This window comes from Dermacentor silvarum, chromosome 7 (assembly GCF_013339745.2).
Source record: "Dermacentor silvarum isolate Dsil-2018 chromosome 7, BIME_Dsil_1.4, whole genome shotgun sequence".
Taxonomy (NCBI): Eukaryota; Metazoa; Arthropoda; class Arachnida; order Ixodida; family Ixodidae; genus Dermacentor; species Dermacentor silvarum.
Genome location: NC_051160.1, coordinates 66,865,702 through 66,880,962, shown reverse-complemented (window position 1 = coordinate 66,880,962; position 15,261 = coordinate 66,865,702). Strand labels below are relative to the sequence as shown.

The 15,261-nt window shown below is 45.0% G+C and overlaps 1 long non-coding RNA gene across 2 annotated transcripts; it reads right to left on the bottom strand.

Annotated features, from left to right (window-relative positions):
* Positions 1 to 3,597: 3,597 nt before the first annotated feature.
* On the bottom strand, positions 3,598 to 13,359 carry LOC125946788 (uncharacterized). 2 transcript variants are annotated; one of them, XR_007467881.1, is made up of 4 exons: positions 13,296 to 13,359; positions 13,040 to 13,210; positions 7,711 to 7,817; positions 3,598 to 5,204 (listed from the first exon to the last, which is right to left on the bottom strand). It is a non-coding gene; the product is annotated as an uncharacterized LOC125946788 (long non-coding RNA). The 2 variants fall into 2 exon arrangements; XR_007467880.1 differs by lacking the exon at positions 3,598 to 5,204 and having other exon boundaries at positions 6,539 to 7,817.
* Positions 13,360 to 15,261: the final 1,902 nt, after the last annotated feature.

The window sequence follows — 15,261 nt, the reverse complement described above, 5'->3', positions numbered from 1 at the left end:
TAAGCAGAGATCGCACCCGCCTGAAACGACGAAAGTTTTCGGCGTTGCGTCCTTTCTGGGTTGCAGAGCCTTCTTACAAGGTAAGACCAGTATAGTGTAATACAGTTAAACCTCGATATAGCAAAGCCGGTAATATCGGCACTTTGCTTCGTTATATTTAAAGTCGACATTTTATGCAAATGAGTATCGCGCCGATGAATTTTTCTTACGTGGAAGGAGCCACAAAATTCGCGGAATTATCGGGCAATCGGAAAAAAGCAAATTTAAATGAGAGAAAAAAATGATTCTGTTGAATTTGAGTCAGCGACGAAAGATACGGTTTCATGCCTTGTCGACGATATATTCACACCGGCGGATACGAAGCTAAGTCAGCCACTCCTTCGCTTCCACTTTTCTCCCGCGTGGCTGATAACGTCACCCGCAGTGGGACGACGTTATCACGAAAAGCGCCGGCAGCAGGGAGCGAATGCCTCGTCTGCCTCTCGCTGGCTCCGCTCCACCCTCCCCCATTGTCGCCCGGAAAGACCGCGCTCATCAAACCACCATCCTTCTCGGCTCACCCTCCCACGCTTTCAGTCCTACCCAAAGCATACAGGGTGCGGGGCGCGATTGGACTTAATCGCACTTGGGTTAAATACGGAACATGATGCTGCTGCGCTTCGGCGGTCGCTCTCAGTCGTGCGATTTGAGAGGTGCGTTGGCAAGCAAGCAGCCGCTTGTAATTCAACCATTTGACGATCTGCGTCCCCGGAAGTTTGCATATATTACCTCGGTATTCCTTCGCGGCGGCAATGAATTTATATTGAAATCGTGTGTAAATAGTTATATTGAGGTTTAAATGAACGGGGTTCTATGAGCAAGTTACGAAAATGTTAAATACTTCGTTATATCTAGGTGTAACTGTACTACAATCTTAATGTTTCTCTGCAGTGTCCCTTTAAGGGGTGTCAACACAGGCGACTAATCCGGCGACCAAGTATCTATAGAGTAACTCTATATAGGATAGGGGAGGACCCTATGAAAATTCACTTGTCTCCTTACACGTTAGAAACGCGTTAGACTAAAAAAAATTATATCGGGTTTTACGTGCCAAAACCACCATCCAATTATGAAGCACGCCGTAGTGGAGACTCCGGATTATTTTGGACCACCTGGGATTTGTTAATGTGCACCTAAGTACACGGGTGTTTCCACATTTCGCAGGAACGCGCTATATGCGTATTTTATTGCGATAGTAATTACATGGACACTCCAAGAGGATTTCTGCCGTCGCCGTGAGGATCCGTATAAAGTCCAAGGGCGATAGAATCATCGTCGCGCGCCGTATACTGCATGTACACGTGAACGCGCGCTTTCACGGAGAGCGACCGCACGGCGGAGTGCAAACGCGACGTCTTCCCGTCGTGCGAAAGGCCATGGGGGGATGGGAATGAGGGAGGGGAGTGACATTTAGTTGTGGCACCAAATGCGTATCTTGCGACCGGGCGTAAGGGGAACTGGCGACTCAATCTCCCATGCGAAAGGAGGAAAGCGAGAAGGCAGCGCGGGAGGGAGGGGGCGCGGCTTCTACTCTGCCACCAACTGCGTACTTGTACTTGCGCGGCTGCAGGCTGTCGCACGCACCCTATCTTCAATGCGATCTCCACACGGCTCTTACCTTTGTTTGCGCTCCACTTTCGCCACTCAGTTTCCGTTGAAGCGATAGACCGCACGAACCTTCGCTCGCTGCTGCCGCCACGCTTGCTCACGCCAGCGTTTTGACAGTGGTTGTGCGCAGTCATCGAGTGTGTTCTATTCATGTTTGCTTGTGCGCGCTGACGCCATGCTTGCTAATTCACTTAGGCAGTGAATGTGTCTAAGTTTATGCAGCCAATAAAACTACTATTCTTACTCCGTAAGCTCTCTACTAATTTGCTATCACAATTGATGCTTCGCCTGTCGGGCGAAACTGTGACTTTTTTATTCAATACACTTTCTTTTCTATACACAGCTGGCAGAAGTCAAATAGGAGAGAACTCTAGATCAACAAGGTAAACGAAAAAAAAAGTATGCTTGCACCCGAGGACAGCAGCGATAAGTAATAAGGGGACTGCTCGGCAATATTAAACGGGAAGAAAAAAACATGCTACGTAATAAATTTGTCAGTAGGCAAGGCCGAGCAAAGCAGAAATGTAACGTCATAAATTAACCTTGCAAAAAACTAAATGGTCGAGACCATTTTCGAAATTCCGTGCCATTAATGAGGCGTGACATCACACGTTAGGGTCCCTCTGTGTACATGTATTGCGCGTCGAACGGGACTTTCCTCTCGTGTATTCGCGTGCTTTCGGCTAATCAGGCTTTTTTCTGGCATACAAGTGCATACACATGGGACATCGAGCCATTTACGATCGGTTCTAGGCGTAGGAGAATACAATTAACATGCACTCGTTGAACGAGATATGTGTAGCACCACCAGATGAACCCTCTAAATGTACCATCCACCATGCGCTGATCCAGGGAGGATGTCCAGATGTTTTGACCCGCCCTGCCCCCTCCCTCTTAGAAAAACGCCTGGATCCGTGCCTTGCAACCACCATCGCTCTGTGCTGTACACAACACGTACTTCATTAAGGTCCGGATCACATCAAGCAAAGCCCTCTCTCACGAAAATTTTATATTTTACAGGCGAAGCTGTTTATGGCTAGGGTTCCGTAGATTTTTCGTGTGTGTAAGCAAAACCTCAGTTCCGGCGCCAACGCGCTCGTGCCACTGCTCGCGCATTCTTCTTCTTCCACAGCTGGCTGGTTGGCGTTCCTCGAATATGCTATCAATAGGCACCATTTTTAAGATCAGTAGACTCCCAGGTTTCTACAGGTTTCTACCTACCTACGAAGTTTCTATCTACCTAAATACAGATTTCTCAAAGATTTGCTGCTGTGCGACTCGCGCCGGCCATGTCTACGTTTGCCCAGCCCTCTCTTTCTCGGCGTTCCAAGCGCTTGCGTATCTAGTTTCCTTCCGCTCTCCCCGTGGTGGCGGTATATAAACAAACCAGAAAGACAAATTGCCGTTCTTACTTTTGAATTTCACTTCTCATCTGTTGTCGTAATGGGGAGACCACGTATAGTCCGGACTCCCAAGGAGCAACGCGCCTATCAAGAGCGACGGCGAGAACAGATGCGAGTGCAATCGGTGCTGGCGGGCCACAAACACCAATTGTCCACTGATCATGACAATAAATGTGTGTGCCTACTTTTCCTCACGATGACAACCGATCAAGACAATAAATGCGTTCGTACCTTTGTTAAAAATTCTGTGTCATGTGCTTAACAGGTTCGCTGGTCATCCACCTTCACAGAGAGGGAAGGCTCATGATGTTCGTTCTACTGAGCACTTTAACTTCTGCTTGCAATTGTGCATTTAACACTAGTTCACAAAAAAAAGCATATGTACACGTCACTGTGTCCATGCAGTAAATAAGTGTATGCACCTACAATTCTCACCAACACAGCTGCTTCTTCAGACCACCTAGAGGTGATGTGACCCATGTATGCATGAAAGGGGCGCAGGGTTTCACAAGACTCCCACAAAGACAAACATAAAAAGATCTGTTGCGCTTAAATAGGATTTATTCATCTTGAATATAGTGTGCACCCAGTTGAGCAGCACAACCTGTTTGGAAACATTTTGAAGACACAGACACTTGCTGCAGGCATGCAAGTGTGTACACATCAAACTTGACTGGCTGACGAGGGGAATACAAAGCAATAGCAATAAATGGCCGTTGCCTTCTGCTGCCACCACAAACACGTGATGTCATCATGCTTTAGTTAATTTGAAAGTGCACTTGTAGGATAAGATCATTCTTTCATGATGATATAGCCTGTTCTATGGCTGTCATAAATAAGACTGCCCAATAAATAAGAGCAGGGAATGATGTCACACAGATGAGGGCTGGATGCAAACATCAGCATTCAAGTTGAGAGCCGTCAATCGTGCTTGTAATTTTCCATGACACCAAATCCATAGTTATTCTCCAGGCATAAGAGTGCACACAGAAGTGCAACATCACGCTGTGCCTCATGCATGATGTTCCCATCCCATTAAATGCCATGCGTAAACTCATGAGCATACTAGCAGTATACTCAACACACCACAAGAAAGCTTTATACCATCTAGTCTGGTAATATGAAGACAGCAAGAAAGCGTGTTAACTTGGTGTAGGGGTATGATGCTGAAGCTACAATGTGAAAGAACTGCATTTTTTGCGCAACAAAATGAGGTGACCATTTTGATAATTTTGTGTGGTAACACTTCGAAAACCATTGCATGAGCTGCACTACTCTTGCTCGAAATATCGTAGAAGGATTTAATTTTGGAGTCTACGTTGTTCAGTGTAACACTTGCGACAGTTAATTGCCTGGTTTTTAAAAATTTGCAAATTTGCCTTCGCTTATGGGGATGCGAGCTGCTGCCGCAACGGTGTAAGCCTAAACTTGTGTCGCCGCCTACCGGCAGCTACAGAAAGCTGCCGGTCTGGGAAGGTTGCCATGTGTTGCTTGCTCCTGCAACATGCGGCAGTCCTCCCTGGAACGCTGCTTTCTGCAGCTGCTGGCAAGCTGCGACACAAGTTTATGCTTGTGCCGTCATGGCAGCAGCTCGCATTCCCAAAGGCTAAGGCAAATTTGCACATTTTTTAAAAACCAGGCAATTAACTGCCGCAAGTGTTACACTGAACAACGTAGACTCCAAACTGGAATCCTTCTGCAAAACTTCTGCAAGAACAGTGCAGCGGTAAGTGCAAAATCTTTTTTCAAACATGTTAAGCGAAATATATAGGACCGTGTATTTCCATAGGATTATTCCCCTATGCAGGTGCACTTTCTGCAGTGTGGAGGTTATTTGAGAAAGCAGTGTGTCAGACACACTGTAGCTTTCTGCAAAATACTTGCCTTTACTTGAAGGCAAGCCATCCAACATGGAAAACTCGTCATACAGTGTGTTTACTCACAAACACAAGCTTGTCACTATGGGTGCACACAAGCACAGTTTGCCAATTCTACCTAAGGATGCTTCTGCTGATCCACAGCCACATGGTGAACAATGCATCTTGCTGCAATGGAGTGATAACAGAAATTTTGTACAACAATAATGACAGACCTGTGGCCATGAAGTTTTACATGTGTGAAGGGTAAGGTGGCTGCACCACAAGAGCACCACTCCTGTCAAAAAAATATTGAGAGAATTATACAGTGAATTCAACTCTTCCATGTTTGCCAAAGAAGGTTATAGGTTTAGTAGAGACATGCATAAATATGCAATGTACAAACAACTACAGACAGATCAGAACTTATTGTTAATAATACATTTTGGTACAAACAAGATGACACAAGAAAGGAGACAGAACAAAGTACTACTCTCAACTGGCATCTTTATTACATCACTTCCCTACTTATAAGAAAACACTACTCATCAGCACAGAAGAAAACATTTTTAGTTGAATAAAAAAACCTGATAATCATCATTATCAGCCTATCTTTATGTCCACTGCAGGACTCTCCCTGCGACCTCCAATTACCCCTGTTTGCACTAGCCGATTCCTACTTGCGCATGCAAATTTCTTAACTTCATCACCCCACTTAGTTTTCTGCGTCCTCAACTGCGCTTCCCTTTTCTTGGTACCCATTCTATAACTCTAATGATCCACCGGTTATCCATCCTACGCATTACGTGACCTGCCCAGCTCCATTATTTTCTCTTAACGTTCATTATAATATCGGCTATACCAGTTTGCTCTCCCATCCACACCGCTCTCTTCCTGTCTCTTAATGTTAGGCCTATCATTTTTCATTCCATCATTCTTCGTGCAGTCCTGCAAGAGTCATGAGAGAGGTAGCGACTGCACCAGGGAGGCCATTTCCTGTTCTGGTGAGGGAGTGCCTTTGTTAAAGCCTGATATCGGAGCCTTAAAGAGACGAAAAACTGATTTTCAAGCATTCCCTTTTCTTTGGGCAATGGAAAGCCTACTATCTGAAGTATCTATACCCACAACAGTTCATCCAGGAAATGTCCAGAAATTTTTAAACATAATTTTTCGATCTGCAAAGACTGTTCTACTTACTGTGTACAGACACCGGCAACAGTGACAACTGATATCAATGGCGAGAGAAGCTTAGCAATAGGAAACACATGCAGATTAGGCAGCATAATAGCTAAAATTGCAGCCTAAAACAACCACACCAACTTTTTATTACAGTAGAGATGTCATGGACGCTTTTCTATGTTGCGAAAGTTCCTGCTGGCGCCAGAATAAAACATGGCAGCCTTGACATCTTTTGAGGCCAACAATCACTTCCGTTGCATGCAAACAGCAATAGCATAGCCTTCGACATCAGTTTCCGTTACTCAGAGGCGTCACAGAGGCAACCGTCGCTACCTATGTGTCTAACCAATGGATGAATGGACAACCAAGAAACTGTGACGTCTGCGCAGAGAAACTATGACGTCTGGCCAGCCCCTCATCAGCTGGACTGCCCGGTCTGCATCACCGCCCGCAACGAGATAAACGTCAGTTATAAATTATGACGTGTTTTCATAAAAAATATTTGCAGCTGGAATGAGGCAAAGTCTAAAGGAGATATTTTGTGACAAGCGACGACCACTCAACCCTTTTAGCATGAACATGAGCTGCTAATACAAGACATGTTCAATTCAAAACTGGCGTCTGACCTGCACTGCAAGACAGCCGAGACTGCTCGCCACCTATAATGCAACAGACATGAGCGTACGTTCATTTATTCAGTAAAATTACAAAGAGGAGAAAATTAAGTGATCTCGCACGCATGTGTTCTGTGACAATCAGTGGTTGTTTTTGATTTGCCATTCGTGAATGCGGGATAGGCAGGCACCGTCGACAATTCAGTTGACCGAGTCGACTGAGCTGAGCAGCGGTGCATGTTGCACAGCTAGTGAGGTCATCCCAAAAACTCGCTGTCAGCTGGCATGCAGACACCTGCACGCCGTTGCAGTAAAGTCGGTGCAGTACAGTGGCTGGTTTTGCACTTGCGGGAAGCTTGCGAGACGGTGGTGCTCCGTGAATCAATGGCACAGCGTTCTTGCACACAGACAGTGCCCCTTCTCTACACAATTATTTGCAGTTTACAACTACACAGACAGAGACAATTTGCAATATCAAGAAATAAACATTGTTTTTACTTTATAGATATAGCATTTGACACCAAACTGTGGCCAGTACATTTATTTAGAAATGGACATGGCTTTCAAGGGCTTACTGAAACATCACCACAGAGTGTCACTTCACGCCCACCCACCATCATTCTTGCGCGAGCTTCACTGCTGAATTAAAAATATAATTCCTTATTTAACTTATTCCGTGCCAGGTTTTCTTAGAGGTGGCGCACCTCCAACATCGGGTGTTTTTGTCAAATATTATAAAACGAACCCAACGGTTTATTTTTGGTTATGCAAAAGGGAGAAATGACTGTGGACAATGGCAAATGCTTTCTTGGTATGGTCCTCACATTTCCATTTGATCTCTGTGACATGGTGGGATAGAAACGTGAAAATGTACATCGACACTGAGAAGGTTAAGGGATAAAGTTATGCTTGTTCCTATCATTGTGAGTCACAATCTTTCCATTGGCACTATAATCTCAAGACACATTCCAGACAGTTGTCGGTCCCTTCAATAAAGGAACTCTTACTTACAAGTCACAACAGCATGAATGGGATGGCAACCACGGTAACAGACTGCAAGACAGCACACTATACACGAATTCAAAGGCCGTTCAACTGTGCCAAAAGGAGGTCTTGTACTGCACAAAGAAAAGGGTAAAGTGCATAAATTAATTTTTACAAGGACGTTGTCTAAGCTACAACAATCTGCATAAGTTATGAATTTTTACGAAGAACTTGTCTAAGCTACAACAGTCACATGTTCCTTGCTTACGACGTCTTTGTTTGCTACTGCAGGATATCTGCATAACCATGCATTAACTTTTTCACAGTGCACACAGAAATTACTAGGTAGCTATAACAACATGAGTCTACACTCATGATGTAAAAGCCATCTGGTGATGAGCCTTCTACTAGTGTGAATGGGCCCATTGTTATAACATATACGCAATGCAGTACTGAATTATCACGGTGACCACCACTTGTTTGAAAACACAAAATGACATCCAGAAAATATAGAAAGAATATCTGATTAATGGAGCACATCTCCCTTTTAATACCCAGTGCCTGGCAAAAGTTATCTCAGCTAGCCACAGCTACATAATAAAATTTGAAAATTAAATGGTGCAATTTAAAATGTGTCACTAGTAAAATGAATGCAATGCAGGAAAAAGCAACAACTGGCAAATGCATCACTATTAGAAAAACAGGAAGGAACGTAAAAAGAAGTCGAAGAGAAAAACCTATGTAAAAAAGCATATTAATTGCTGTATCTCAATTTACCATCATGCAGAAAGCACACTACGAATATTTTGGCTTCGTCATTGGCCAGTGTGTGTGGCACTGGTGTTATTCCTTTATGGGCCCTTACTTTTTATTTATTTGTTTTGTTACTGGATACTGCAAACATACACTTCAGGCACAAGTGGAAATAGAGAGAGAGAATGAACTTTAATGAAAAGGATGGCTCAGTGGCCTAAGCAAGGGTAAGAATTAATGGCGGGGTCCACAATAAAAAAAAACTACACATTCACATACCTCCCAAATTCGAAGAAACTAAATCCGGGAGATCTTCCGACCGAGGGGGGGTCAGTCGGTTACACCCCCCCCGCCGACGTCTATATTTTCAAGTGTCGACAGGAGGACTTCCTTACAATTTTATTTACAGATATACAAATGACCACATGAACATCAATGTCTCACTTTTGCAAACATTTCGTTGTTGCAAATTCTGTCTAAAATTCTTTAAAATTTCATTAAATTCTCGGGTCTTAATTACGTCCCACAGCCACCATCTGATTATGAGGCACCTCGTAGTGGGGAACTCCGGATTAATTTTGACCACCTGGGGTTCCTTAACAGTGCACCCAATGGACGGCACACAGGCGTTTTTGCATTTCGCTGCCATCAAAATGCGGCCGCTGCTCCCGAGATTTGATCCCGCGAACTCATGCTTAGCAGCGCAATGCCAAAGGCACTAAGACACCATGGCGGGTGTTCAAAAATTCTTCAGATAATGTTTAATTATAAGACATTTTATTTCTTTCACTTTCTGTGAGGATGACGTTTCCCAGCGTCTTAGACGAGCAACACATGGACGAGCGGCACTGCATCCTCGTATTTTTCCCGATGTTAAATTGCCACTCGCACTCTGCATTTCTCTGTGGTATCAACAATATAACCAGCGTCACTTCGGCTGAGCACTACATTAAAAATACTTGAAGACACTTTTTGCACTAGCACTCCTTGCGTTTAAGGCCATGACTGACCGTAGGCCTATGCAATGCCAGAGCGGCTGACGCCGAGGAGAACTATGGAGAGTCTAGTGTTGCTAGTTGCAGAATGCGGCATTCGCTCGCTAGCTTAGTGAGGATAGGTCCACTAGGGCACCCAACAACCCCGTCAGCGTAAGGAGCGGCTCCGCGGTTAACGAAATAGCGCATGTATAGGGTTTCCCTACTTTCTTAACAATGTTTTGCGCGATGAACTTCAATTGGATTGGATTGGGTTGGATTCTATCTGCTAATGTGGCCTGACAAATAACTGGACGCGGATAGAAACGGGACATAACTACAATTTTGGGGAGATTTTCCTGTCAACCGTACAACCGGAAGAAATGATCCAAATCCAGGAGTTTCCTGGGTAATCCGAGAGACTTGGCAGGTATGCATTCATAACCTGCCGGTCAAGCCGGCCTCGCAGAAGTGACTACTGTTTCAGGCTAGATGAGAAAGATATCAGGTTGTGTGAGTGAAGGAGGATGAATTCCAAGTGCAGGGCGAAGCTAAGTTAGAAGTAATGGAGGCGTAATAAAGTCATCTTTTGCGCCAATGAGAAGTTACCACTACAGTATGTTGGAAAGAATAAGACAATGGCAAGCAATGCAGTAAACCAACACTGAAACGCCGCACACATGCGCAAAACAATGCATACAAGAACGACCATCGAAAACAGACATTCGCAGTGTGCATCAGAAAGCAACAGCACAAAAGAGAGGGACATGCACGGACATTTTGCAGGGCCAAGAAACAAGAGGAACCAGCTAAGGAGAAGGGAAGCATGAAATCAGCTAAAAGTAGACGTGGCATTGGCAAGAAAAACCTACGTGCGGTCACCGATAAATGGGGTAATGTCATTACCAATAAGGGGCAGAAGAGGATTTCTATACTGACTTGTACAGTGCTCTGAACGGACACCTAACTAGGGGTGTGCAAATAGTGATTTTTAAGACCAAATCGAATACAAATCGAATAATGCCAGAAGTAAATCGAATGCAGAATACTTTTCGAATAGTCTATGAATAATGAGTAGCCGTTGTGAAAATAATGATAAAATCGTGTTTACATCCCAGTATTGTTAAAGTTAGCAAGTTTCTGGCATTGCTTAGTACGGTGTGAAGCGTTGTTTATTAAATGCACAAATGAAGAATTAGGAGAAAACAAATAGTCTCTTCGCAGGGTGAATGCTTGCTGCACAGCCTGTAAAGTATGGCTACCAAAGTGATACAGCCTGCTCCACTACGCAAGTTCTCACGTTTTATGTCTATACTATGCCCCGCGGGGGTGAAAATTTACCATACTTTTGCGTAAATTTTATGTTTATTTGGGCACAGTCGCCATTTTGAAATATTCTAAATGTATTAGAAAGATACTCGCATTTACAAATATTGATTGTTTGATACTGTTCGTATCGAAGATCGAATCGAATAGTGTCCTATTCGATTCGTTATTCGACAGTTTCGAATATTCACACACACCTACACCTAACCCTAGACATAGTCGCAAATAAAAGAAATGGAAAATTTGTGTGTATATAGGGAATGCATTAGAAGGACATTGCGAGATATATCAAGGCAAAAGCAGCAGGAAATCGCATCAGTAGAAACTTCGAACAGGAAACCAGACCTATTAAAGCTTTACCGAAATTGAGGGAGAAATTATGCCACCTCAGTTGCTGTGTCTTTCAAAGACTATCGCAAGGTTATGAATGGATACATAGCTCTGGTACTCGCTTTGGAGCTACAGTGCATCTATTACCTTCTTATGTCACAACCAGATATGTCATCTGCTTATTTCATTGCACTCCTCTTTCTTTTCCTCTTCCCCTTCGCAAGTGCATAGAGTCGCCAGCTAGAAGAATACAGTAGAACCCCGCTGTTACATTCCCGGGTGCTGCGTCTTCCCGGCTGTTACGTCGTTTTTGGCCGGTCCCGGCACAGCTCCCATAGAACCCAATGCATTGGTAACCCCGCTATTACGTCGCAACTGCGGGACCGTTCCCGCATCATACGTTGTGAACTGCCACACGGCGCAGGCCCTAGCGGCCATTTTTACTTTTCATGTCGCTTGGCTTGGTTGCTTGACGATGGCATTGGCCGCCCAAAGTGCCGGGGGCGACACTTACTACGTATTTTCAGTTTCCACTAGCAAAAGTCCCTTGAGATCAATGGCCCTTGAGCAATGGCCCTTGAGATCCGCATTTGCTATCTAAAGATGGTGTCTGACGTGTTGCGGCCTTAAAATTGGTTTTAACTCACAGTTGCTCCGTATAAAGTCCAAGGGCGATAACGCCGTTGCCACACCCCGTATGCTGTATGTGCGAGTGAAAGCGTGTGAGGGGAGCCGACGACCGCGTCTCGCGCACGAAAGAAAGAAAAGCAGGGAGGAAGCGTGCCTCCTTCCGCTGCGCTCGAGGCACCGGCGAGGGAACGAGGGGGGAGGAATAGTGGGCAGCGTTGTGCTCTGGCATCATACTGCGCGGCGGCGCTCGGTCGCGTGGTATGATGCTTGAATCTTGAAAGCGATCTGCGTGGGGGCAGAGTCTACGCAGTGTAGGTGCGTCGGCAGCTCGTAGCTTTGTGCGTGCTGTGTGTTCTCGGCGCTCAGTTTGCATTGAAGCGATAGGCAACAGCACGAAGGTGACTTTGCTCGCTTCTGCAGCGGCGCTTAAATTCCTCATGCCAGCGTTTGACAGCGCGTGTCGGCGCTCATCAAGTGTGATGTGTTCATGTTTGCCTGTGGGCGCTGACACCATGCTCGTTAATTAGTTAATAAGCAAATGTTTACAAGTTAATACGGATGATAAAACTACTATTCTTACTTTGTATAGCTTATCGCAATTGATACTTCGGCTGTTGGGCGAAACTACTTTTTTCACACGTAAGAATTAAAATAATATTGTGTGCAGTTCAACACTACTCCCCCCATTTCTAAATTTTTCCTGTTTCCCGGCTCTTGTGTTTCCCGGCTATTACGGGTTTTTTTACGGTCCCGTGAAAAACGTAACAGAGGGGTTCTACTGTACTATATATATACAAGCAACGAGGATGACTTCTCACCTCTTGCTTACCACAGACCTTTTTTATCAACTGTCCCTTCATGCTCAGGTTTCATTCTGGCATTACAGTACATAACTACTTACAAGCTAATCAAGTGAAAACGGTACTTACAATTTAAGGAAGAGCACTTATGAAAAAAACATTTTTTTTTGATGGCATGGAAGGTCCATGCACCAGTCTGGCCTGACTTACCAGTACTTTACATGAATGCCCCTTCAACATATTCAATACTTTAGCAGGGAAGAAGTTTGGGCGTGTTGGTAGGTCATTGTAATTGAGAAAACGAAGAGATAAAAACTAAGCACATAGTGATCACGTGATGTTCAACCGCAGCAGTCTACCAGAAAGAGTAAATGTTAACTGGGATTCATAGCGCTAAAACGACACAAGGACGAGGAAGAACACGGGATAAGCGCTTGTCCCGTGTTCTTCCTCGTCCTTCTGTCGTTTTAGCGCTATGAATCCCAGTTAATATTCAATACTGCCAATCAATGTGATAAAGTTATCCACTTTGCCAGAACTTACCTTGACAGTATTACAGTGAGGAATCAGGTGCAGCTCTTGAAGACAGTGAGCAGGAGAAGGGATCAACACCATATACTTGTAAGCTCTGGTGATTTCTGCTTGATGTAACCCAGTAGCCACCTGATTCTGACAATAGCACCTCATCTGCAAGGCTGTCATACGCAGTGAACGCTGGACCATGTGAAAGAAAATAAACATCCCATTTAGCATGACTTCCAACAGTGTGACCATTGGTAGCAGAAGTAGGATGACTAACCAAACAGAACTTGGCACAGCTGGACATTGATATAATGAAGTCGTATTTTCAGCAAAGGCTTTGTGAACCTGGAAAAGGCAAACCAACAAAAAAGGAAGCTCTGTCACATGCTAAAACACAACTGGCAACTAACACCTCGCAGTAAAGCTTTTAAGAGCGATATCTCACAGAAAACCTGAGCAATTAATTCACGACGAACACCACTGGACATGATTTTGCATGTCATGAACGTAATCCATGACAGCGAACAGATCTGTTTGCAAGAAAGCAAAGCCGCAACACAGGCCGTGTCTAGAACTCGAAACCGCTATTGGGTGGTGCCACACGCATAATCAGCAGCAGCGGATGCCGGACTTTTAACATTTAGTTTAGTACAGTGCACTCAAGTATAGCAACACACAAGGCCACAACACTTGCCGCAGTTACCACCAATGAAAGGACACCAACAAAAATACTTCTTAGCACCAAGAAAATTATTCCCCCTTAACAATACTAGATGTACTGTAAAAAAAGAAAGGGCCACAAAAACAAAATCATGAGCCATTCCACTCTGTGAAGGTGGATGATCAGCGAAGCTGTTTAGCGCACGACACAGAGGTGACACAGAATTTTGAACAATTCTTCTTCTTTTTGAGGTTTTACGTGCCAAAGCCAGCTCTGATTATGAGGCATGCTGTAGTGGAGGGCTCCGGATTAATTTTGACACGGGCATTTTTTCATTTCACCTCCATCGAAATGCAGCCGCCGCAGCCAAGATTCGATCCCGCGACCTTGTGTTCAGCAGCGCAACGCCTTAGCTAACTGAGCCACTGCGGCAGGTCAGAATTTTGAACAAAGGTACGAACATATTTATTATCCTGATCCGTGGCCATTGTGACGATAAGTATACACACATCTTTGCATATCACCTCTGTTATTAAATCTGTCCGTCACGTAAGACAAACATACCCCCTTAAGCAATGGTTCATACCCCCGTAAACGCGGCCTCCCCATTATGACAACAGAAGAGAAGGGAAATTCTACACTGGAATGATGAGCAGCAACGGAGCAAGCTGTGGAAGACGACGACGCATGAACAGTGGCACGAGGGCGTTCGGGCGGTTGCGCCGATGGTCGCCAACCCTTTCCCCTTGGTTGCCTTATCAGGCGCACACTACGTCATGCACTACATCATATATTTACAGAGACACATTGTTTTAGACACAGGTGGCCGTTAACTCTTTCAGTATGGCGCCATAGGCCATCGGACACGGAGTTCCGATGATCTTGAATCTCCCGCAAAATTTGAAACCGGCGCGGTACAGACAACTAACGGCGTACTCCTTGAGAACTGCTTTTTCAGTTTCTTTTTTTTTTTGTTTGCGTGCGGAGGTGCCGCCATAAGTGAAATTCAAACCGAAGGTGGTTTCAAGTTCAGCGAGAATGGCGTCCTGTCAGCTCCGCGCGCCGCGACAGCCGAATCCTGTAGCAAGCACTTGGGCCGCTTCTGCTGCCAATTTTCATGACCCCAGCAGCAGTGATGGCTCTAGTAACGATGTGGGATTGTCAGACTTTAGCTCCGACGAACACACGCCAGCTCAAGCGCCCCGGACGTCGACAGGTGCTCGCAGGTAAGTTTTGTTTATGACTTCGCGCTGTATTTATACAAAGGCCTGCTTCATATTTGACTACTTCCATTTTATTTTTGTGTTTAGGGTCTCAACAGCCTTCCCTCAACAACCTACGCCCAGGATGTGTTGCCAAATACACCATGCCGTATCAAGTTCTCACCCACGAGAGAGCCAGGGGTCCATCTCAGAGAAGCGCTGCGGAGTGACGCGCGCCGATACTCGAGAGCGCTCAATTTGTTTCTCTTGTTTTTTACTACGGAAGTGGTAAAGACTTTGTGTGACAACAGAAATAAGTATGCCAGGATGCATATTTTGGATCGACAGACGTACGCTCGATGGGACGGCTCCTGGGAGGA